Below are 25,449 nucleotides of genomic sequence, written 5' to 3'. Positions count from 1 at the left end.
TGGGCAATTTGCAACTTGTATAGTTTAACTTCTTATGATCTTCTTTCTTACTTACTTATTTTGCTTTCTTTTCTGTCGCCTACTTCCCTTACCCTAAATAAGCAAACAGAAAATAACAAACCAGTAACCACTTTGTCTGTTCTCCAGCCACCACACTTAAAACTCACTTGAAATTGCTACCAGTACCTCAAAACAATCAGCTGTGCGCAGATCCTGCCGAGTACACCACTGTGATGGGTTGGATTACAGAAACCCCCTGTGAGCTTTCACCTGATGTGCCAAGACTACCTCTGTTCCTGTTTTCCCTGCCAGCTTAGGACTCCAGCACCCTGTCTTGATGAGCCAGACGCTTCCGTTTGCTCTAACAAAGACCCAGGGTCTGAATTACTTGCCCAAAGCTGCAGGTTTACCTGAAAACAGCTCACAGAAGCGTGCTTGTCTTTAGCACTCAGATGCCCAACTCCCAATGGGGTCTAAACCCACATAAATCTGTTTTATCCTGTATAAAGCTTATACAGGGTAAATTCATAAATTGTTCACCCTCTATAACACTGATAGAGAGATATGCACAGCTGTTTGCTCCCCCAGGTATTAATACAGACTCTGAGTTAATTAATAAGTAAAAAGCGATTGTATTAAATACAGAAAGTAGGATTTAAGTGGTTCCAAGTAGTAACAGACAGAACAAAGTAAGTTACCAAGCAAAATAAAATAAAACTCGCACATCTATGTCTAATCAAACTGAATACAGATAATTTCACCCTTAGAGATGCTTCAGTAAGTTTTTTCCTCAGACTGGACACCTTCCAGGCCTGGGCACAATTCTTTCCCCTGGTACAGCTTTTTATCCAGCTTAGGTTGTAGCTGGGGGATTCTTCATGATGGTTCCTTTCTCTCTTTGTTCTCTTCCACCCCTTTATATATCTTTTGCATAAGGCAGGAATCCTTTTGTCCCTCTCTGAGTTCCCATCCTCTCCTCAATGAAAAGACACCAGGTTAAAGATGGATTTCACTGCAAGACTTCGTTACCCACTTGCCAGCACACCGGTATACAGGAAGACTTACAGGTAAAACAGCCATTTGCAGACAATGGTCCTAGTTAATGGGAGTCATCAAGATTCCAAACCACCATTAATGGCCCCCACTTTGTATAATTACAATAGGCCCTCAGAGTTATAGTTCATATTTCTAGTTTCAGATACAAGAGTGGTACAGGATGGTTACACTCAGTATATTATAAGCTTTGTAATGATACCTTACAAGAGACCTTTTGCATGAAGCATATCTCAGTTACATTATATTCACTTATTATTACATTTTTATAAAACCATATAGACTGCACAACACCACAGGTCTATCAACTGCTTGCAAAAGGTGAGCACACTGGATCTGATCCTCAGCAGGTGTAAATCAGCATAGTTCCCTTGACTTCAAGGGATTTACATTAGTTTATGACAGCTGAGGAAATGAACCACTATCTTTGAGTCCAAGACTGCAGAAGTAATTATCACTGTAGGAATTGGAAAATACATTTCATGTACAGGGAATACATTTCCTATACATTTAAAATCTACTTTGCTATTTTTCATTGCACAGAAACAGACGTAAACAACTATTGTTATTATGAAAACAATTATAAGATAATAATTGTAGGGGGAAACATTCCAGCTGTAAATATGTAGTAGACAATGGTACATTATTCTTACCTAAGAAAATTGATCTGTAACTCACCCAGTGAAAAATTACTTCAGCAGTAGTTTAGAAACATTGCTTGTGAAAAGTTTTGTAAAGAGCAATGGCTTTGGAGTTCTGTTCATATATAAAAAATGAATGGTAAGTATATTTATTTAGTGGAAAATGTTTTGTACATTTTACAAAAAAGTGAAGAAAATGTTAAATTTTTCCTCATTTTTGTTCAATAAAAATGAAAAACAGTGTGAGCCATTTTTTTTGTTTTTTAAATTTTTCCCTCCTTGTTCTGTTCCCCTTGTTTTCTCTTAAAAAGAAGGCCTAAAAAGGAATAAAAAGGAAAGTGAAAGAGGTAAGGAAAATGGAAAGGGTGGGGGGTTGGTTGCTGGCATTTTTGCTGAAAATTCAGAAAACTTTCAAAAGAAAAATCCAAAACTTTGTTACTAAATTTTTAATTTTAAAAAAGGCCATTTTTCATTAAAAAAAATTGGAATTGATAAATGTTGTCCAGCTCGATATAACAGTTTTCTCAAATAATAGGGCTACTTCTACATTTAACTGAAGAGAGGCCTGTGCTTCTGAACATGTCCTGGTTCTTCTTTCTGGGAGAACACATCTGCACCACTCTATTTACTCAGGCTTGGAGCACAGTGGAGGATTTGGGCAAAAGTCAACATCATATACAGGGTGTGCATAAATATGCGGCAGTACATTGCATTCTGGGTAATGTAGTCTTCACTTTTGTTCTCCAAACTGCTCATTTAAATAATGCTTGCTGTCCTCTTTATTCTTCCAACCATTTTCCACCAGCCAGAAAGGGAGGAAAACAGCTGCCTCCACAACTAATGCCAGCATCACTCTCCTGATGCCTGGCAGGTGTTACTTATGCATAAATGGCTGCATTCCCTCCCTCCAGTGAACTGGGTGCCTCACCACTGAATTGCACCTGGCATATATTGGCCCACAGTTGTTCCATCATTAAACCAGTTTGTGTGTAGTTGGTAAGCTTTAGTCTCTGGAGTCCAGTTGCAAGGTCATGCCACAGGCATAAGTCTTAAAGCACAGAGATGGAGATCAGAGTTCTTGCCATCAGAAATCTGATCTCATCTGGAAACATTCTTGATCATTATGTAGTGGTTGCACATAAAGAAAGTTATGCAAGAAAAGATTCTCATGTTGGTACCGCTGGAATAATTTGCTCTGAACTATAACATTAATGACTTTGAAAGAGGCTCATTTGTAACATTGGATGTTTCATAATACTGCAGAACTTAGATCTACTTCGGCTTGTGTCAGCCACTTAACAACCAGCTGGAGTGCTCACTGGCTCCAGTTTTGACTCAGAGATCTTAACTCCTTCAGCCAGCTATGTGCTACTAGATGAAGGACAAGTATCTCAGAAATGTAAAAGAATAAATAAATCATGCAACATGGAATGCACTTCCTTGTAGCTGTGAATCAAAATATTTTCAACATTTTAATGTGTACTTATATATTAATAATTTTCCTCTTTGCGAGGATTACCATGATGAAGCAAATTCTATCCCTTTGGGCCTGATTTCCTAGACTTCAGAGCCTGAGCTCCAGCCCGAGCCACAACTTCAAAGATTTTTTATATAGATATACCGATATTTTTAGAGCTGTAGTGTGAGATTCTCTGACCTAAGTTTGTTGAAAGAACGAGGAGTACTTGTGGCACCTTAGAGACTAACAAATTAATTTGAGCATAAGCTCTCGTGTGCTACAGCCCACTTCTTCGGATGCATGGAATGGAACATGTATTGAGGATACATTCTTTTTGCGGATACAGACTAACACGGCTGCTACACTGAAACCTAAGTTTGTTGACCGGGGCTTGGAGGCTCACTCTCACAGGCTTCAAAATGCAGTGGTAGACCTATGCTCCATGAACTTAATGGTCTGTCCTGGGCCTTAAAATATATGAGTCCATATAATCATGTGTTCCTCTCACTATTACCTTTATCTTCCAACCTCACCCACTTGTTGCACCATTCAATTACTACCGGTGGGTGGACTCCTGCATCTATGCAGAACCCCCTTGAAGCCAATGGGACCTGCAAGTACAGCATCTGCCAGTATGCATCTGATTGTAGCATCAGAGCCTTAAACTGTGAGCGAAACCCTGCTGCAATCAAAGGAAAGACTCACTTTGATTTCATTGGGCTTTTGAGCAGGTCCTTAAGAGTATAAGGGCTTGGCTACACTTACAAATTTGCAGCGCTGCAGCAGGGTGTGAAAACACACCTTCTCCAGCGCTGCAAATTCTGGCGCTGCAAAGCGCCAGTGTGGTCAAAGCCCCAGCGCTGGGAGCGCGGCTCCCAGCGCTGTCCGTATTTCCCCACAGGGAGGTGGAGTACGGACAGCACTGGGAGAGCTCTCTCCCAGCGCTGGCGCTTTGACTACACTTAGCGCTTCAAAGCGCTGCCGCGGCAGCGCTACCGCGGCAGCGCTTTGAAGTGCTAAGTGTAGCCACAGCCAAAGATTTATGAAGTGTGGAATCTCTCTTTCATGGGTTTGCATAGCACCAGACTCAATGGGGCCCTCCTGATTGGGCTCTCTATGTGCCACTGTACTACAAATAATAATAATAGCCACTTGATTAAATGCAAAATGATAACAATCTCTGTTTCAATGTAATAAAGTGCAGTATATTAGGTTCCATTCTCCATAACAGCTATGCGAGTATATGACAATTCCATTGAACTCAGTATGGTTACTTTGAGTCTGCACCAGTGTAACTGACAGCAGAATTTGGCCTAGAATTATTCCTCATCTTATTATTTTGCATCCTCTGGGAAGACTGGAGTGACTTTATTGACATAAACTGTAACCATATAGATCGTTGTTGCAACCACTGTTACATAGTTGCAGCAAATATTGTACAATGGTTGTCGTGTGAGGTGTCTATAAAAAGGTTATGAGTTGCTGGTTATGATTATGCTATCTAAATGCATGTATCATTTTGTATTTAAAGTTATAAGTATTGGCTCTATACTGTCAGTATTTCAAACTTGTGCTATGCTTCTGGGTGACACTCCAGACAATTTGACATCAACACTGCCTAGCATGCTTGATGGCCCATTAAGGACCATCAGCTATACAATTGACCCATTGAGAGAAGACAGATACACCTTGTGACTCAGCAAGGCATGCAGGGACATGCCTATGGACAGAACTCTAAGGTTTTTCCAAGCCATGTGCTGAGTAGCTTGTGGTTGGAACAAAGAAAGCAGAAGCCACATGGCAAAAGGACTATAAAAGGCATCATCATCATCTCCATTTTGTCTTCAATCCTGCTTCTTACTTCCGGAGGAACCTTGTTACAAACTGAAGCTCTGAACAAAGGCCTGAATGACCCATCCCAGCTGTGGATGTACTCCAGAGACTTGATTTGAACCTGCAGTTTATTCCATAACTGCTACAAGCCTAAACCAAGAACTTTGCCATTACTGTATGTAATTGATTCAATTTAACCAATTTTAGCTCTCATCTACATTTCTTTCTTTTATGAATAAATCTTTAGATTTTAGATTCTAAAGGGTTGGCAACAACATGATTTGTAGGTAAGATCTGACTTGTATATTGACGTGGGTCTGGGGTTTGGTCCTTTGGGATCGGGAGAACCTTTTATCTTTTACTGGAGTATTGGTTTTCATAACCATTTGTCCCCATAACAAGTGGCACTGGTGGTGATACTGGGAAACTGGAATGTCTAAGGGAATTGCTTGTGTGACTTATGGATAGCCAGTGGGGTAAAACCAAAGTCCTCTCTGTTTGCCTGGTTTGGTTTGCCTTAATAGTAAAGGAACTCCAGCTTTGGGCTGTAACTGCCCTGGTCTAAGCAATTTGTCCTGAATTGATACTCTCAGTTGTGTTCCACCAGAGGCAGCATCATTACAACTGGAGACAGCCACCCCGTTTTTAAATAAAACCCAACACAGTTATTTTTTGTCGACAGGCAGCCTCCTCACTTCATGTGTTGATGTCATTAGGAAGCAAGGTCACCTCTATGCAGCAAGATTTCTGTAATCACAGAAACTTGAGACTTACAAAAGAGGAGAAAGGTAGCAAAACTATGGTCGTCGGAACACAGGACTATAGTAATTGCCATACTGGATTAGATCAATGACCCTTCTAATCCAGTATTCCGTCTGCGACTGTGGTCAGTACCAGCTGCTTCACAGAACAGTGCAAGAAACTCTGCAGCAGGAAGTAATTGGATAGCTTTGCCGTAGGGAAAATTTCCAGCTAACCCTTTGAAATGAAAGATTGTCTATGACAGTGGCTCATTCAACTGCCTTGTAATTTTTGTTTTCTTAAAAACTTTTCCACTCCACATCAATTGCTAAATTTTAGAGGTGAAGACATTTGGAATGACTTGCTCAAAAATGTGTCATTTCAATCTGGGATTTAAGACCCCAAATGTCCATGTTTACCAGGGTTTGTTTTTTGTTTGGTGAGTGTCTGAACTAAGAATAAAAAGTTTGCATATGTATTTTATGTCTTAATTGCCTTGAGAAATTAAGTCATGTTATTAGTGATAGAAAGTCAATTTTCCTTTAATTAATTGTGCTTTATTAGTTCCATGATGTCCTGCTGATTGAATTAAACTTTACATCACAGGAAGAGTTATTATTTTTCATATTATATGCATTCCCACAACCCTCCTCCTCCTGGGAAGCCTGAGGATTTAGGTCCTGTACCTACACAAGTGATCTTGTTAGAGAGAAATGTAATTATTTTTTGGCACATAAGTTGGACTTTTTGGGACACTCAATTACAATATATATTAAACACAAATGTTATACTACTGATAATTTACATTTCAATTAGAAACTGCATGACTGTGCTTATTTAAAAAAAAAAGCTAATTAAACTCACAAAAAAGCTAGTCAAGTCAAGTTAAAGGTTGACATTGATGCACAAAAGTCAGGAAATGTGTTACCAGTTTCTTGAACTAAACTGTTGATCCAGTGCCTAGGTTGGTCCAATGGAGGACCCAATTTCTAAAAGTGCACCTAGATGCATCTGCCAAACATGCTAGGTCTGATTCTCCATTGTGCTGTACCTTGTGGAGTCTTTGAAACCTGTGCAAAGTGAGTGTAAAATGCTACCAGATGAGAATATCAACCTTTTAGACCAAATTTGTGGTGGTGTTAGAGTCTACTCAAGGCCCAGGGCAATGAATGACAAGAGGCACATGTAGCCCACACAAGCCTAATAGGGAGATAGCTTTTTAAGTCATCTGAAGAGAAGAAGTGTGTGTGTGGGGAGCGGGAGGAATGAGATGTGTCTGAGTCATTGTTGCTCCACAGAGGCAAAATTAGCATTCATGCCCAGAGTTTCTGGGCAGGCTCAATAGATTCCCGGTAGCTGGACTAGTAGACTGTATTGAGCAAAAGTAGTCAGGGCAGCTGCTTTACGAAAGGACGTGATTGTCATGGGTTGGGAGAAGTTCAGCCATAAGAGCACAAAGTGGTCTGTTTTCCCTTAACTTTGAAGCATTCTGCAGCAGATTGGTAATATTGTTAACTTTCCCAAAGGGAAACCTTGTTAGTTATAGAAGGGGAAAATTAGTTGTTTTCATTTTAATTGTATACCTTGGATGTTGTTCGATTTTAGCCAAACTATTTTTATCACTATGGTTCACCAACTATTTTCTTATTTAAATGTGAGATAGGGAAAGAGTCCTTTCTATTTTCCTTTTCTCGGTTCATTATTTTTCTTGTATCAAGGATATTCATTTACACATTTTAATTAATGCTGATTATATATTTAATTAATTAGTTAGCTGATTAGCTAATTGAGTGATTCCACAGTCCAGCAAAGGAGGTAAAAGAGTCTGCATGGGTTACAATTGGAAATTTCGGTAAGCCAAAGGAGGGAAGATACCGCTACACTGCTTTTGACTCAGCAGACTGTATCACATTGATGAATAAGGACTCTGAGGCTCAGATGAACTCAACCTGAGCTTTTGGAACCCTGAGCTACTTCTTACTGTATTTCTGCAGGGACTGACCTGTTTAGAGGGTTTCTTTATATATATGTATGTATAACTGTGAAGACAATGTATGTGGATTATAAAATAGCCTTGTTTTGTAGTAGAAATTAAGCTGTTTCTTTTTTGCTATAAAATGTTATAAAGTTGGTACTTAAAAATTAAGTGCATTCACCTTGTTTTTCAGACTTCATTGTGGGCAGGGTGACCCTCTGCAATCCTTGCTGAGAGTCCTCAGTGTCTGAATTCTGGGTCTCCATGTGCTTTTCTATCGGAGTTGTGTTGAAACATTAGAAGAGAAGTGGTAAAGTTAACTTAGACCACCCAAAGATTACTCACACAGTCATATAAATGTAACTTGTCATAGGCCCTGCACAGGCTTCCCCTTGGCGATTGGTCTAGATTCTCAGAAAGGCCAGCCCATCATAAACTCATAGGCATGCACAACATTTATAAAAATTTAGATATTTCTCAGTTTTCCACACAAACCACCTGATTTGTTCATGCACATCGGGCATTTGGGGGCTGGTTCTGCTCCCACTGAAATGAATAGGCTGTTTGTGCGCCCAGCTGAAGGGTACAGAAAAGAGTGCCCACACTTTTTTGCTGTATATGGGACCAAACACCCTGCAGTCTAAATGGAATAGTAAAAGAGAAATAGTAGCTAATCAAAACAGCCAGAACTCTGACTCCCCTGATGTTTCCCAATTATTAGTCAGAAATATTTGGAAACCACAAGTGTTAGATCTACAAGAGGTGAGAATGAAGGGATATTAAATGGGAAGGCTGAGAAAAGATTTATTAGCTAAGGAAAATCAGTATGAGGTAAACAGTATGTGGTAATGAGCTAGAAGAAAGAAGGGGGAGTTTACAAAATTTCCCTGAGAGGGGGCTCTGTTTTCCAATGTGAAGAGAGGAAAAAAACATATTGAGCAGATTGTAGCAGAGAGATTGTGAGCAATATTAAGTGATACAATGTTTCATTGTGAATAATTAGCTACATTGAAAACTTTCTCCATCAACAGTTCTTCAACTGAATGGTGACTTGGAATTGGGAGCAATGGGCCCCCAACTGCAAGAGTGTTCATAGAATCGGAGACTATCAGGGTTGGAAGGGACCTCAGGAGGTTATCTAGTCCCACCCCCTGCTCAAAGCAGGACCAATCCCCAACTAAATCATCTCATCCAGGGCTCTGTCAAGCCTGACCTTAAAAACCTCTAAGGAAGGAGATTCCACCACTTCCCTAGGTAACCCATTCCAGTACTTCACCACCCTCCTAGTGAAAATGTTTTTTTTCCTAATATCCAACCTAAACCTCCCCCTCTGCAACTTGAGACCATTACTCCTTGTTCTGTCATCTGCTACCACTGAGAACAGTCTAGATCTATCCTCTTTGGAACCCCCTTTCAGGTAGTTGAAAGCAGCTATCAAATCCCCCCTCATTCTTCTCTTCTGCAGACTAAACAATCCCAGTTCCCTCAACCTCTCCTCATAAGTCATGTGCTCCAGCCCCCTAATCATTTTTGTTGCCCTCTGCTGGGCTCTCCAACTTTTCCACATCCTTCTTGTAGCGTGTGCCCCAAAACTGGACACAGTTCTCCATATGAGGCCTCACCAATGTTAAATAGAGGGGAATGATCACGTCCCTTGATCTGCTGGCAATGCCCCTACTTATACAGCTCAAAATGCCATTAGTCTTCTTGGCAACAAGGGCACACTGTTGACTCATATTCAGCTTCTCATCCACTGTAACCCCTCGGTCCTTTTCTGCAGAACTGCTGCCTAGCCATTCGGTCCCTAGTCTGTAGCAGTGCATGGGATTCTTCCACCATAAGTGCAGGACTCTGCACTTGTCCTTGTTGAACCTCATCAGATTTCTTTTGGCCCAATCCTCTAATTTGTCTAAGTCCCTCTGTATTCTATCCCTACCCTCCAGTGCATCTACCACTCCTCCCAGTTTAGTGTTATCTGTAAACTCTCTGAGGGTGCAGTCCACGCCATCCTCCAGATCATTAATGAAGATATTGAACAAAATCGGCCCCAGGACTGACTTTTGGGGCACTCCACTTGATACCGGCTGCCAACTAGACATGGAGCCATTGATCAGTACCCGCTGAGCCCAACCATCTAGCCAGCTTTCTATAGACCTTATAATCCATTCATGCAGCCCATACTTCTTTAACTTGCTGGCAAGAATGCTGTGGGAGACAGTATCAAAAGCTTTGCTAAAGTCAAGGAATAACACGTCCACTGCTTTCCCCTCATCCACAGAGCCAGTTATCTCCTCATAGAAGGCAATTAGGTTAGTCAGGCATGACTTGCCCTTGGTGAATCCATGCTGATTGTTCCTGATCACTTTCCTCTCCTTTAAGTGCTTCAGAATTGATTCCTTGAGGACCTGCTTCATGATTTTTCCAGGGACTGAGGTGAGGCTGACTGGCCTGTAGTTCCCCAGATCCTCCTCCTTCCCTTTTTAAAAGATGGGCACTACATTAGCCTTTTTCCAGTCATCCAGGACCTCCCCGATCACCATGAGTTTTCAAAGATAATGGCCAATGGCTCTGCAATCACATTCGCCAACTCCTTTAGCACCCTCGGATGCAGCACATCCAACCCCATGGACTTGTACTCATCCAGTTTTTCTAAATAGTCCTGAACCACTTCTTTCTCCACAGAGGGCTGGTCACCTTCTCCCCATACTGTGCTGCCCAGTGCAGTAGTCTGGGAACTGACCTTGTTCGTGAAGACAAAAAGGCAAAAAAAGCATTGAGTACATTAGCTTTTTCCACATCCTCTGTCACTAGATTGCCTTCCTCATTGAGTAAGGGGCCCACACTTTCCTTGACCTTCTTCTTGTTGCTAACATACCTGAAGAAACCCTTTTTGTTACTCTTAACATCTCTTGCTAGCTGCAACTCCAAGTGTTATTTGGTCTTCCTGATTTCACTCCTGCATGCCTGAACAATATTTTTATTCTCCTCCCTGGTCATTTGTCCAATCTTCCATTTCTTGTAAGCTTCTTTTTTGCATTTAAGATCAGCAAGGATTTCACTGTTAAGCCAAGCTGGTCATCTGCCATATTTACTATTCTTTCTACACATTGGGATGTTTTTTTCCTGCAACCTCAATAAGGATTCTTTAAAATATAGCCAGCTCTCCTGGACTCCTTTCCCCCTCATGTTATTCTCCCAGGGGATCCTGCCCATCATTTCCTTGAGGGAGTCAAAGTCTGCTTTTCTGAAGTCCAGGGTCCGTATTCTGCTGCTCTCCTTTCTTCCTTGTGTCAGGATCCTGAATTTGACCATCTCATGGTCACTGCCTCCCAGGTTCCCATCCACTTTTGCTTCCCCTAGTAATTCTTCCCAGTTTGTGAGCAGCAGGTCAAGAAGAGCTCTGCCCCTAGTTGTTTCCTCCAGCACTTGCATCAGGAAATTGTCCCCTACACTTTCCAAAAATGTCCTGGATTGTCTATGCACCACTGTATTGCTCTCCCAGCAGCTATCAGGGTGATTGAAGTCTCCCATGAGAACCAGGACCTGTGATCTAGTAACTTCTGTTAGTGGCCAGAAGAAAGCCTCGTCAACCTCATCCCCCTGGTCTGGTGGTCTGTAGCAGACTCCCACCACGACATCACCCTTGTTGCTCACACTTCTAAACTTAATCCAGAGACTCTCAGGTTTTTCTGCAGTTTCATACCAGAGCTCTGAGCAGTCATACTGCTCTCTTACATACAATGCAACTCCTCTACCTTTTCTGCCCTGCCTGTCCTTCCTGTCCTTCCATCCATGACAGTACGCCAGTCATGTAAGTTATCCCACCAAGTCTCTGTTATTCCAATCACATCATAGTTCCTTGACTGTGCCAGGACTTCCAGATTCCCAGGCCTCTTGCATTTGTGTATAGGCACTTAAGATAACTCGCTGATCATCCTGCTTTCTCAGTATGAGGCAGGAATCCTCCCCTCTTGCGCTCTCCTGCTCATGCTTCCTCCTGGCATCCCAAAAGCGAACAATTGTCCCAAAGAATACCTCGTCTCACTGACATGAGATAGAGACCAGGAAAAGGATTGTGTTACTGCACCTATCAGTACTGTCTTCACGCTATGCACCCTGAGCTTGAGTGTCTCAATAATTTCCTTCACCTCGGGTAGCTAGGTGCAGCTGCTGCCCTGCATTGTTGCCGCCTGTGTTAGACATAATTTTCAGGGTTCTTGTTGGACTTGTCCACCTTTCATAATGCCCAAGGTGATATTTCAGACCAGCCTTCATCATTGATGGCATAGCTCCAATGAGCAATCCCCTACTTCAGATGTTACACCCCTCCACCGCAATGAGGTACAGGTCAGACTCGGAGTGTCAGGGGACTCATGAGGCATATTATAACCAAGTGGCAGATTATGTTGAATTTGGCTTAGCCAGGAGAGACTTAAAGCCAGTATTCCGCACGATCCGCAACCTCAGTGGTCAAGATGTAGTCATTACGAACAGCATTCTGAACGACAGCCAGGACTGTCCATATAAATCAGATGATGACGTCTTCTCACATTGGGTGGAACATTATCACAATGTCCTGAACCAACCTCCAGCTGCTGCTTGTTCAGAGCTGGAAAATTTGGCAGCCACTATGGTTTCAGACCCTGGCACTTGTACTGATGCACCAATGTTGGATGAAGTGAAGAGTGACATTTGCAAACAGAAAAATGGACATGTACCAGGCGCTGGTGGCATCCCCCCAGAGCTGCTACAATGTGCTATTGACCCTGTTACAAAATCACTTCAGGCCATCTTTCATCTGGTATGGAGAACTGGAACCTTGCCAACCTCCTGGAAGGACAGTTTTGTGATTTCACTTTATAAGGGCAAGAGACTGTGTAGTGAATGTAACAGCCACAGGCCAATCACCTTGTTGTCTGTGCCATGGAGATGTTTGCGCATGTTCTGCTGGCTCATTTGGAGCACCTGCTACATTGGAAGCATTGCCCCCAGCAGTCAGGCTTTACAAGGAACAGGTCCATTTTGGCCCTCCATTTGTTGTCGGAGATACACTGTGAGTTCAAGAAGCCCCTGTATGTAGCATATATTGATTTTAAGGCTGCTTTTGATTCAGTTGATCAAATCACACTATGGGTGGCCTTAAAGGGCATAGGTGTCCCAAACACTGCTGGTCTCGACTAGTGAGTGGCATAATGGAAATCAGATGTCTGGGAAATCAGATGTCGGCATGTTTTAAATCAGTATCTGGTGTCAGGCAGAGCTGCGTCTTGTCCCCTGCACTCTTTTGTCAGGCAATGGATTTCATAATGCATCATTCCGTCAGGTCCATAGGCATTAAGACTGGTGCTCTCTCTCAGACCTTGACTATGCTGATGACATTGTTCTTCTGGTACTGAGCCCCGACAGATTTTGGGAGGCACTCCAGCACATGGAGCAGTTGGCCAAGGTTGGCCTCCAAGTTTTGCAGTCAAAAACAAAGCTGCAAAATCTAGAGCCAGGTCCATCTGCAACTCCAATGTCTTTGAATAATGAAACTGTCGAAGCAGTCTCCAGCTTTTGATATTTGGGTTCTATGCTCACCAGTTCCTCCAGCTCTCACATGGAGGTTCTCAGTGGGATTGGCATCACAGCGTCTGCCACGGGTCATATGTAATGAATATGGAATCAACATCATATCAGCACGCCAACTAAGTTCAGGACCTAGTCGAGCTATATCCTCTCTGCACTGTTGTATGGTTGTGGAACATGGACATTATGCGACTCAGCTGGAGGCTTTCTACACAAAATGCCAATGTTGTATATTGGGCATAAAGTGGAATTACTTCATTTGTAATTCAGATGTTTATGGTCACTCTGATCTACAGACCACTGGGGTCAGTGTCCACAGACGGCATCTTAGGCTTTTCAGATATGGTGCAAGAATGCCACAGGACATTCCAGGGAATGCTGTTCTCCAGGTGGCTTGTAACATCTGGGATAAAATTCCACCAACTGAGGAATGGAGGCGGCCCAGAGGCCATGGGTTCATCGTGTCTGTTCCATTGCTGGACACTCAGGCCATCATGCTCTTGCAGCCACACAGGAACAGACCAAATGGTGAATGATCGTTACGGGCGACTGTTCGGCTAAGCGTTGAAGAAGAGAAGAACATCTTTTTGTGAGGAGTAATCAGGATTAAAAATTCCTTTTTGGTAGGCAGTGTGGTCCTGCAAGAGAGCATAGGACTGGGACTCAGATATGGGTTTTATCCCCAGTTCTGCCATTGACCTGCTGTGTGACCTCAAGCCAAGTCATGTGTTGTACTGGGGACTGAGTAACAGAGAGTCTACCTGGAGCATTGGGAAGTCCTTGAGGTTATGCACATTCGGTTGGAACCAGATACTGGAACCCAATAGGATAAACCAGATCTCTTGCAAGCACCTTAAGCACTGAGACCCTGATAGTCAAAAGTTTTTAGGCACATAACTCCCATGGGAGTGAGATGCCTAAATACCTTTGAGGATCTGGGCCTGAGAGATCACTGAACACTGTATCCTGTATCCCCTTTGTACTGTGGTTTACCCATCTGTAAAATGGGATGATTTATTTCTTTTTAAGCATTTTACTGTAATGTTACTGTATAACATATAATTCGGTATTCATCCTGAGCTGTGAGTGCTACTTTCATAGGTTAAAACACAAACAATAACATACAATGACTGTCCCTGATGAATATAACCACCCCAACTCCCTCTCTTCTCAGTAGCTTGAGAAAAGATAAGAACTCAAGGATAAAAAGTGCTGCATAAAAGCTGTCATACTGTGTTTTCCCTTTTTTCTTCTTTATTTAATAGACCTCTGATTTGTTTCTTTCACAGCTCTTTAAAACCTGTAGAGGTTTATGTTTCTCTTCACCCAAGTTACCACAGTGAAAATACTCTGGTAAGTGGAGCCAAAAGCATAAGAAAGTATGTTGAAAGGTTACATACACAGAGAACATATGAAAGGAAGAATGTTCTTCAAATTTTGTTATTCAGTCTCATTTTGAGGGGGAAAAAAATCCTTTTTCCAGGCTCAGAGCTTAGATTCCCTTGGGGAACTTCTATAATTTCAAGACTAAAATGTTGGCTCAGATTTCTCAAATGACATCTCTCCTTTTACCAGATTTGCATTTTTTTCTCATTACTGAAAGGCTCACAAAGAATGCTTAAATAGGCTCTTCTAAATTTGCACATCCAATAGAAATATGGTTAGAATGTTACAGCATCTTGTGTGCCTGATGATTATTCATATACTCCAGAAAGATGACTATCACATGCGTCCTTACTGGTGTTTTTTAAGGAGTCTTTTGCTATTACATATGGTTGAACTCCAACTAGAAATAGGGGATAAATTAGGAAAAAATATTGATTTCCCATCTGGGCAAAGTCAGTTTCTGAACTGGATGGGCACATACCATATCAGGCAGGAGTCCCCCGTGAAACTGCAGAATTTGGAAACTTCAATCTTGATGAACTTTAACCTTTTTCAAGGTCCCAGTCTTTGCTTTGCAAAGTGTGGACAATAGCTATTAAAACCTTGGCCTGACTGAAGTTATTGGCAAAACTCCCACTGATTTCACTGGGGCCACAATTTCACCCTAAAGGTCCTAAGTTCTGTTAGTATCTGTGGGTAAATATTAATCCTTTTAGTCCTTTTCTGCTTCCAAATCATATTCAAATTCCCTCATTTTCTCCTTCATTTTACTAGCCACATTACTTAAACCATGTGGGTTACAACAGACATTGGATAGCCTTGCCTTTCAATTTCCTCTTTCCCTTTTTTACCATTCCCCTCTGTCTCTTCTTCAAACAACTTACACACATTTCCAAGGATCACTTTCATTAACTGCTTTTAATGCAAATAAAATGGTTCCTTGTTCAGTAACATAGTTTATTATGAAAGTATCCAGGGTTTTCCCCTTGTCGGCCAACATTTTTCTTATTTAATCTATTTCAATTTTTTCTTCTTATTATTAATCTTACTTTATTCTTTCCTCCCAAGGTACCTTACTGCCAAAGTACTGCAGTGTGCTATGCATGTAGGCTTTAAAACAGTAGAGAAAAACACTCTGTTCCTAAACTTTTCCAGAAAACATAGTTTGCCACTCCAGGTAATCTGGATCCAAATGATACTGTTATTGACATTCACGTTGGGGTCACCAATTTTGTGTGTGTCTGAGTTAATGGCGACTCCAGAAAGTCGAATAACAGGGTCAGGTGGAATTATTTAATAAAAAATTATCAACTGGAGATTAGTACAGTACTCTATAGATTACAGAAAAAAATAAATACATTACCACCCTTTTCTTGTAAAATCAAGAGCTCGGTCTGTGTCTCTTCTTCACTGTAATTGGAGAGATGAGTCAGGTTTCATTCTCCAACTAAATTCCAGCACCAGTGTCATTATATAGGGTTCTCAAACAAAGAGACCCGCTTTGCTAAAAGAAATATATGTTCTGATGTCATTTCTATACATTCTCAGTTTACCTAATTTATGTGTGAAGAAACAATTTTCAGCTGAATCTTTCTTCCCCCATAATTATTCTTCCCTGTTGATTCCTTAATAGGAAACATCTGCTGTAGTAATTATCCCTTATCAGTTTCCCAGGTTTATATATCCTTATGTAAGGGACGTGTGTGTGTGTGTGTGTGTGTGTGTGTGTATGTACGTTTATGTGTTAAGGGGCTGGGTTCTCAGTCTATCTGGAGGTTTAGACATAGAGATGCCATAGAATATTCAATACAGTCTAATGGACAGAATTCCTGAATAGGGTTATTTTTTGGTCAAGGACCAGTGATCTGGGCCCTAGAATTCAATATACTCTTTGTTAATATCCTACAGATTTTAAAGAATAGTTAATATATAAATTAGTCAAATATACAATAAGAAAAGGACTAAAAAGATTAATATTTACTAATTTACGGTTACTAGCAGATACAACTTGTCACTTCCAGAAACCTCCTTTTATTTTCTTATCTAACGCCTCAGCCTCGGCGAGTCACAAAGTAGTTGTTTCCTCACTGATCCGACCTTCCTGATCTGACCGAGTAGCAGAATTCCCATTATAACTTTTAGCCCAGTGCTTAGAACACTCCTCCAGGATGAGGGAGACATAGCTTCAGATCCCCCCTCTGACTGATCTGAAGAAAGGATTTGAAGTTGGATCGCCCATCTCAAGAAATTGCCCAAATGACGAGGCTATGGGTAAATCTCCATATATCTCCTGTTGAAGCTGTTTAACTGTGTATAAATAAATAAATAAGCAGTGGAGTAGAGGCTTGGAACCTGGATCTCCCACAGCCCAGATGAGTGACTTAACGATGGGCTACCGGAGTCATTCTGACTCTATCTTCCTTTGGAAGTTTTCAGAGTTTTTTCCCATGGCCTGTCACTTCCTGGAAGGGCGGCTAGCTAGAGCTCCTTGAATAATAATGGAAGTAATTTGTGGGAATTCACTCCATTGTTAACCATAGAGATGTATAATTTGTTTATGATTATTTAGATGCCACTGGTTTATTTATGAACTTATTTACGAATCCTGGAATCCCACAATTTTTAGCACAAATGATCATTCACTATATAGAGAGAAGTATTTTCTTGTTCTCCTAGTGGCAGAGATAGTAGCTGCAGGAACTGAGACAATTTAGGTGGGCAAAAAAAATAAGTGTAACCCTGGCCCTATTCAAGTCAATAGATGTTTGCAATTGACTTCAGTAGGGCCAGGATTTCACCCAATACATCTGGCAAAATGAGAGGAGACTGATTTCCCTGCTGTAATGACTTGGAAAGTGTCGCTATGTTATAATTACTGAAAAATCTATTTACTGGGAAGAAGAAACACCTACAATGTTGGGTTAACACTTGAGCATCTCGCTTGACTGCTATTAACTGCAATGCTTTTACTATGGCTGTTTATATCTAAAACTAGATATTTTGATCAACAACACAGGCACTAAATGCTAAACAGATCCCTGATATATATATATATATATATATATATATATATATATATATATATATATATATATATCAGGGATCTGTTTAGCGTTTAGTGCCTGTGTTGTTGATCAAAATATATATATATTTACGGTCAGAGCACAGAAGACAGGGTGCAAGGGTAAAATTCACCTACATTCAGAGGGACAGCTCAAGGCCTATGTACCACTTAAGCCCTGTTTTTGGGGCTTTGTGCTGGCTGTCTGCATAGAGGTGAATTTCACTTTTCATATCTCATTCAAAACACCTCCTGTACCATGAGTGAAATCCTGGCCCCATTGAAGTCAATGGCAGTTTTGACACTGACTTCAGTGGAGCCAAGATCTTATCCTGAATGCTTCAATCAGACTTACTGAAGGGCTGTGTCAGTCCTGCCAGGACTGGAACCTACAATTTCAGGGAGTCCTGGTTATTCTTACCTGATACTTAGAGCACTATGTTTCATTCTTCAGAGGTGTATATTATAGGCTGTATATTTTACCTGCTGCTATGTACACTTATGTAGGAAACAGTAAGAAGGGTGTGAAAAGGCAATTTGATACAATTTCCAAAGATTTGGAAAAAAAATCACACTTTAGATTTAGTTTTTATAAAAACAAGACATTGGAAATAAATATAAGATTTGAAAGTTCATTCTGCATGATTAATGCTTTTGACGATTTACATTTAACTTTGCAAGAAATGAGAATCTTTGGTTTCCTGTTAAATGGTTGTTGCACGATAAAAGATTTTGAAATTGGATGTTACAGGTCACGGATTTGTATTTATATATCCATTTCATGCTTCAAAAAATCAGCTTCTTAAAATGTAATACTTGATTACAGAAAAATGCTGCCCATAAGAATAAATAAATAAAATGCTGATAGCTGTTGTTCAGCTGCCTGATAGGAAGGGGAGGAATGTGACAATCTGGGAGAGGTATGAAAAGTATCATCAAAATATCAGCTGCTTTAATTAAGTCATTACACTTACCCATTTTAAAAACAAATAGCAAGTTCTGTTTAAAAAAGAATGAGTCCCAGATAGGTGTTGTGTCTATAATAGCCAGATACACAGGAGGGGCTGTGCACCACTAGAGGTTTTGAAGTGTGTAAGTGGGGGGAATTCTGGTGGCTAACTTCATTTCCTCCTCACTTCCTGCCTGCCTCCCCACTAGAGCCAAGTAAACTGTTATGAGACACCTTTCACCTTAGGAGCAATTCTTGCTTCCACAGAAAAGATTTCTCCTCTTTCTGCTCCCTTAAGATAATCCCAGCAACCCCATCCATGACTGGCCCTCCCACCGTGAATGCTGTAAGAGCCCTGCTGAAAGGCATATCCTCCCCCTGCCATGAGATGCGTGACTGTTGGGCTCTTCTCACGACAGATTTCCCACAAGATTTTCCCTCTGTAAGACATGGGACTTGCCTCATTGTACCAGAGCTCTAGCCTGCAGCCACCCCATCTTCTCGCAGCTAATGAAGAGAAATGGGTGCAGCCCACTGTGGTCAAATCCCAGCCTCCATTCAAGTAAACCAAAGTCTTCTCTGACCAGAATCATTTCTAAGGCCTCATCTACACTTAAAGAGTTAGACTTTTGTTGTCTTAGCTACGTTGCTTGGGGTGTGAAAAATCCGCACCACTGAGCAAAGTAGTTAAGCTGACCTAACCCCTGGCATAGCCAGCACTAGGTTGATGGAACAGTTCTTCCACCAACCCAACCACAGCCTTTTGGCAAAGTGGATTACCTATACTGATAGGAGAACCCCCCTCTAAAGTGCTACAATGGTGCAGCTGCAGGATGTGCCACTGCAATGTGGCTTCATTTAGTCTGATATGCTCCACCCCAAAAGACCTTTCGTAGATGATCCAAACCGTTTTGCAGCAAAATCCTGGATGGGAGCAGCCTCACTTGAATTAACCCTCTGGAGTAGGAATGAAAGAACAAAGACCTCTCATCCTAGCCGTGGGGCCATCTGCTGCAAGAGAGAGACCTTTTTACTATTATCTGCCTATGTGCCTTATTGTATGCAGTGTTATAGGCGTGTGAACCAGGACATTAGAGAGCCAAGGTGGGTGAGGTCAGATCTTTTATCGGACCAACTTCTGTTGGTGAGAGAGACAAGCTTTCGAACTTGCACAGAGCTGAAGAAGACTTTGAAAGAAGTTGATCTAAATATTACCTCACGCACTGTGTCTCTCTATATGCCTATTGTCGGTTGAGCTCTAAACAAGCAATATTTGATGTGGATAAGGACAAGTGAGCAAAAAATATTCAGAAGGTAGTTGCATTTATTTTTAAGAAGGATCTTCTTCACATACATGGCAGAGCAACAATTTAGAAAAGAGTGTTCAACATCAGTAGCTTCACCATAGCTGAGTGCTGCTCCAAGGGCAAGCTAACAAGAAAGCTGTCTCTCACTCATTTCATTTCCTAGTGCCAGTCACTAAAAAAGTCTTTCAATCTGAGCGTTCTGTTCCTATTAATGACACAGAGAGTAGTGAGGGAGGCTGTGAGTTGGATTGGGCTCACTATAGACCTGAGTAAAATTTACCCTATTTTGTCTAGTAAAATGTTGACATTTTCACTATTGTGAATGATTTCATACCCTTGACATTTCACTTTATGCAAAAATTTCAAGCCATCTGGCTATATTTACATCAAAAGAATGTGATAAAAATGTAAATTTTCCCCTTGAAACTGAGCCTGTTTTCTCTTGAAAACAAGGTTCCATTTCACTGGGGAAAAAATTAATATTTTTCTAAAAAATATTGTGCATACCTCAGTAAAGCTGCCTGTGGAAATGATCACATTTTGAAGACTTAGAGAGAGATGTTAAAAATAACGATGAATTTTGCATCTCATTACAAATATTTCACACACCGCTCATGAATATGTGGATAAAGGGAACAATGTCTGAGGAACTGGGCTCATTTGCTTTCCAGGGAGAGGTTGGACCCGGAAGGATCCCTTTCATACCATCATACAGAATTGCTAATGCAATCAGTATATAGCAGCCTCACCTTTCAGCCTGATTCTGGAGGCATAATAAATTCTGAAGCTAAGTTCTACTCTTTTTCCTGTGACAGCAGTTTGAAATAGACCTTCAAAGGAATCACAGCAGTGCTTTTAGCCTCTGGAAATTACATTTTCCTGTGCTTCAAGTATGTCCCATCCTTAACCTCCTCCTGTATCCTTCCTCTGATTTCTTATGCTGGCAAGTGCTAATGCTGACATCATGTGAGTCTTTGATCCAAAGACAAACACAGACTTTGTTAAAGTCAATGGACACTCTTTCAGACTCAATGGGAGGAGCAATTAGGCCTCTTTAGATAGTGAGATAACTGGAAACAATGGAGCTACTGCCCAAGGCCCAAGCAGAGCTAATCCATGTAGATTAACACAGAGTTCCCTGATTGAAAATGCAGGAGGCTCGGAGTTTGAATTTACAAGATATCTGTGGCAAAGGGAGAAATGTGTCTGCTAACAACTGCTTCTCCAGGCTAAAAGGATGCAGAAAGAGACCGATCTCCATGGCACAGAATTCATCCAGGGGATTTCTGAAGAAGAAAACTACCTGCTGTTGTTTGTTTCCATTGTGTTCATGGAAACAGGACATCTTTGTAAATAAACAAGACTGCACCATAAAAATACCTGACTTGTATTATACATTTTTCCTTCTAACAAAAACAACCTTCCAGGACTCCCCATAATGGCTAACCACTGAGGCCAAAGGGAAAATATATTAACTAAATTATGTAACAACCAGGAGACAAATGTGCACAAGTGTTGTATAGCAGAATATATAATAAATATCTCACCAAAATATTGCTTATTCAGTGTTTAGCATTATTTTAAATGGAGGTATGGAATTTCAGGCTGCTCCTGGCATCAACTCAACTTCTAATTTACAATGTTTGTATGAGGTGATGGATTTTAATAGTAATGTTTCTTTGTGGATGTTCCTTTCTCCACTCAAACTTGAAATGCCAGAAGAGGACAATGAGGTCTGTCCAACTTTGATTATATATGTACTTGTATTAATCAATCTATATCTCATTGTATAACTCCATCACCATCTAGCTTTTCTCCCAAATAATGACTTATCTTCCTATTTGGATTAATTTCAATGGCTTGTACTGATGAATTGGCAACTAGTTCCATACATCAAATGTCCTTGATATAGTCAATTTATGCTCTTGCTTTTTAACTAGTAACTATAATATGCAGGTGATTTGTATGAATCTGTCCTATCCTTTTAGGATCTTGCAAACCTTTGAAATATCCCCTCTTAATTTCCTTTTGGGGTTTGATCTGCCTAATCTTTCTTCCTGAATCTGTTTGATTGTCTTCCACTGTCCTTTTCAAGCTCAGCAAAGTCCTTGACCAAAACTGTAAACTACAATTCTAATCTAATTTTGGTCTTGCTAGTAGCTTAAACAGTATCAGCAAAGCTGCTTCCAATTTATAATATGTCACTATGCATGCATCTCAATATCTCATTTACTGTCGCTAAACATTGTGCAGATGGTTTTAGTGTATTATTGATGATCTCTCACCAGTCTTTTTCCTGCCCTTTGTAAGTGCTGTGTAGATCTTCAGGGAGACTTTATTCACAAGGGAAAATGGCTGGAGTGTGGGACTAAAGGTTGCTTACACTCCAATTAAACAAAATCTTAAAGTCAAGGATTGGATTCTGTAAGTAACAAAGCAAGTTCTATTTTTACTACTACCAGCTCAACAGGTAAGAGACAAAACATAACTAATGCGTCATTCATGACCAGCTTAATTATATTTTGTAATGGTATTTTAAAGAATCCTTATTGAGGTTGCAGGAAAAAAAACATCCCAATGTGTAGAAAGAATAGTAAATATGGCAGACAACCAGCTTGGCTTAACAGTGAAATCCTTGCTGATCTTAAATGCAAAAAAGAAGCTTACAAGAAGTGGAAGATTGGACAAATGACCAGGGAGGAGTATAAAAATATTGCTCAGGCATGCAGGAGTGAAATCAGGAAGACCAAATCACACTTGGAGTTACAGTTAGCAAGAGATGTTAACAGTAACAAGAAGGGTTTCTTCAGGTATGTTAGCAACAAGAAGAAAGTCAAGGAAAGTGTGGGGAGGCAACCTACTGACAGAGGATGTGGAAAAAGCTCATGTACTCAATGCTTTTTTTGCCTCTGTCTTCACAAACAAGGTCAGTTCCCAGACTACTGCACTGGGCAGCACAGTATGGGGAGGAGGCGACCAGCCCTCTGTGGAGAAAGAACTGGTTCAGGACTATTTAGAAAAACTGGATGAGTACAAGTCCATGGGTTGGATGTGCTGCATCCGAGGGTGCTAAAGGAGTTGGTGAATGTGATTGCAGAGCCATTGGCCATTATCTTTGAAAACTCATGGTGATCGGGGGAGGTCCCGGATGACTGGAAAAAGGCTAATGTAGTGCCCATCTTTAAAAAAGGGAAGAAGGAGGATCCGGGGAACTACAGGCCAGTCAGCCTCACCTCAGTCCCTGGAAAAATCATGAAGCAGGTCCTCAAGGAATCAATTCTGAAGCACTTAGAGGAGAGGAAAGTGATCAGGAACAGTCAGCATGGATTCACCAAGGGCAAGTCATGCCTGACTAACCTAATTGCCTTCTATGAGGAGATAACTGGCTCTGTGAATGAGGGGAAAGCAGTGGATGTGTTATTCCTTGACTTTAGCAAAGCTTTTGATACAGTCTCCCACAGCATTCTTGCCAGCAAGTTAAAGAAGTATGGGCTGGATGAATGAACTATAAGGTCTATAGAAAGTTTGCTAGATTGTCGGGCTCAATGGGTAGTGATCAACGGCTCGATGTCTAGCTGGCAGCTGGTTTCAAGGGTCGGTCCTGGGGCCTGTTTTGTTCAATATCTTCATTAATGATCTGGAGGATGGCGTGGACTGCACTCTCAGCAAGTTTGCAGATGACACTAAACTGGGAGGAGTGGTAGATATGCTGGAGGGTAGGGATAGAGTCCAGAGTGACCTAGACAAATTAGAGGATTGGGCCAAAAGAAACCTGATGAGGTTCAACAATGACAAGTGCAGAGTCCTGCACTTAGGACAGAAGAATCCCATTCACTGTTACAGACTAGGGACCGAATGGCTAGGAAGCAGTTCTGCAGAAAAGGACCTGGAGTTACAGTGGATGAGAATCTGGATATGAGTCGACAGTGTGCCCTTGTTGCCAAGAAGGCTAACGGCATTTTGGGCTGTATAAGTAGGGGCATTGCCAGCAGATCGGAGGACGTGATCACTCCCCTCTATTCGACATTGGTGAGGCCTCATCTGGAGTACTGTGTCCAGTTTTGGGCCCCACACTACAAGAAGGATGTGGAAAATTTGGAAAGAGTTCAGTGGAGGGCAACAAAAATGATTAGGGGTCTGGAGCACATGCAGGGCCAGCTCCAGGGGTTTTGCCACCCCAAACAGCAAAAAGGAGGGAGGAAAAAAAACACAATGCGATCGCAATTGGCAGGTGGTCCTTTGCTCCGAGAGAGAGTGAGGGACCCGCCGCCGAATTGCTGCTGAAGACCTGGACATGTCGCCCCTCACCATTGGCCGCCCCAAGCACCTGCTTCCTGGGCTGGTGCCTGGAGCTAGCCCTGAGCACATGATTATGTGGAGAGGCTGAGGGAACTGGGATTGTTTAGTCTGCAGAAGAGAAGAATGAGGGGGGATTTGATAGCTGCTTTCAACTACCTGAAAGAGGGTTCCAAAGAGGATGGAGCTAGACTGTTCTAAGTGGTACCTGATAGAACAAGGAGTAATGGTCTCAAGTTGCAGTGGGGGAGGTTTATGTTGGATATTAGGAAAAACTTTTTCACTAGGAGGGTGGCGAAGCACTGGAATGGGTTACCTAGGGAGGTGGTGGAATCTCCTTCCTTAGAGGTTTTTAAGGTCAGGCTTGACAAAGCCCTGGCTGGGATGATTTAGTTGGGAATTGGTCCTGCTTTGAACAGGGGGTTGGTCCTCCTGAGGTCTCTTCCAACCCTGATATTCTATCATTCTATGATTGCATGCCAAAATAATGACCTGAAGTATGTATCATAGGTTTTATCAGATGCAATAGCACCTTTCACAATAAAATCAAGTGAAGTTTGAGTGATCAATTGAAAACATGCTTGAACACATCTACAAAAATGAAAATAAGTCAGCTGATGATTTGGGGAATATGTCTATGTAGGACTTTTGAATTCTGGTGGAATTTATTAAATTGCTGGATCAATGACTGGCTCAGCGAATGTGGAATCAGCCATTTGCTAACAGGGGTTGTGTCATGTCCCTCCCAGATGGGGAACAATGGAGAGACAATGGAAGATGGTTTGGCTGAAGCCTTGGGTTCAGCCTGGTTGGACTACATTTGTCTACAGTGAGCAGGTTTTGGAGCAGTCCAAACCCACCCCATAACCCCTGAAAGGGGAAACAAAGCAAGAAAGCAGAGATAGGGCTTAAAAACTCAGAGGGATTGACAGCACTAAAATGGAAGCAGGGGCGAGGAACAAAGGGGAATGTTTTTGTAGCAGAGGGTTTCTTTTGACTGTGGGATCAGCTGGGGAAGAAGGAAGCTCTCTGCAGGAGAGAGAGATTTCATAGTTCAGAGGAAAAGCCATATTCTAGAGGGGAACTGAGGTCACTGACGGAGTCCCAAAGAACACTCAGGAGTGGTGAGCAAGCTGAGGCAGGGAAGGGCATGTTGTTTTTACCTAGATCTATCTTTTGT

This window comes from Mauremys reevesii, linkage group 6, assembly GCF_016161935.1.
Source record: "Mauremys reevesii isolate NIE-2019 linkage group 6, ASM1616193v1, whole genome shotgun sequence".
Classification (NCBI taxonomy): Eukaryota; Metazoa; Chordata; order Testudines; family Geoemydidae; genus Mauremys; species Mauremys reevesii.
The sequence above is the reverse complement of the archived record's forward strand: the minus strand, read 5'-3'. Positions refer to the sequence as shown.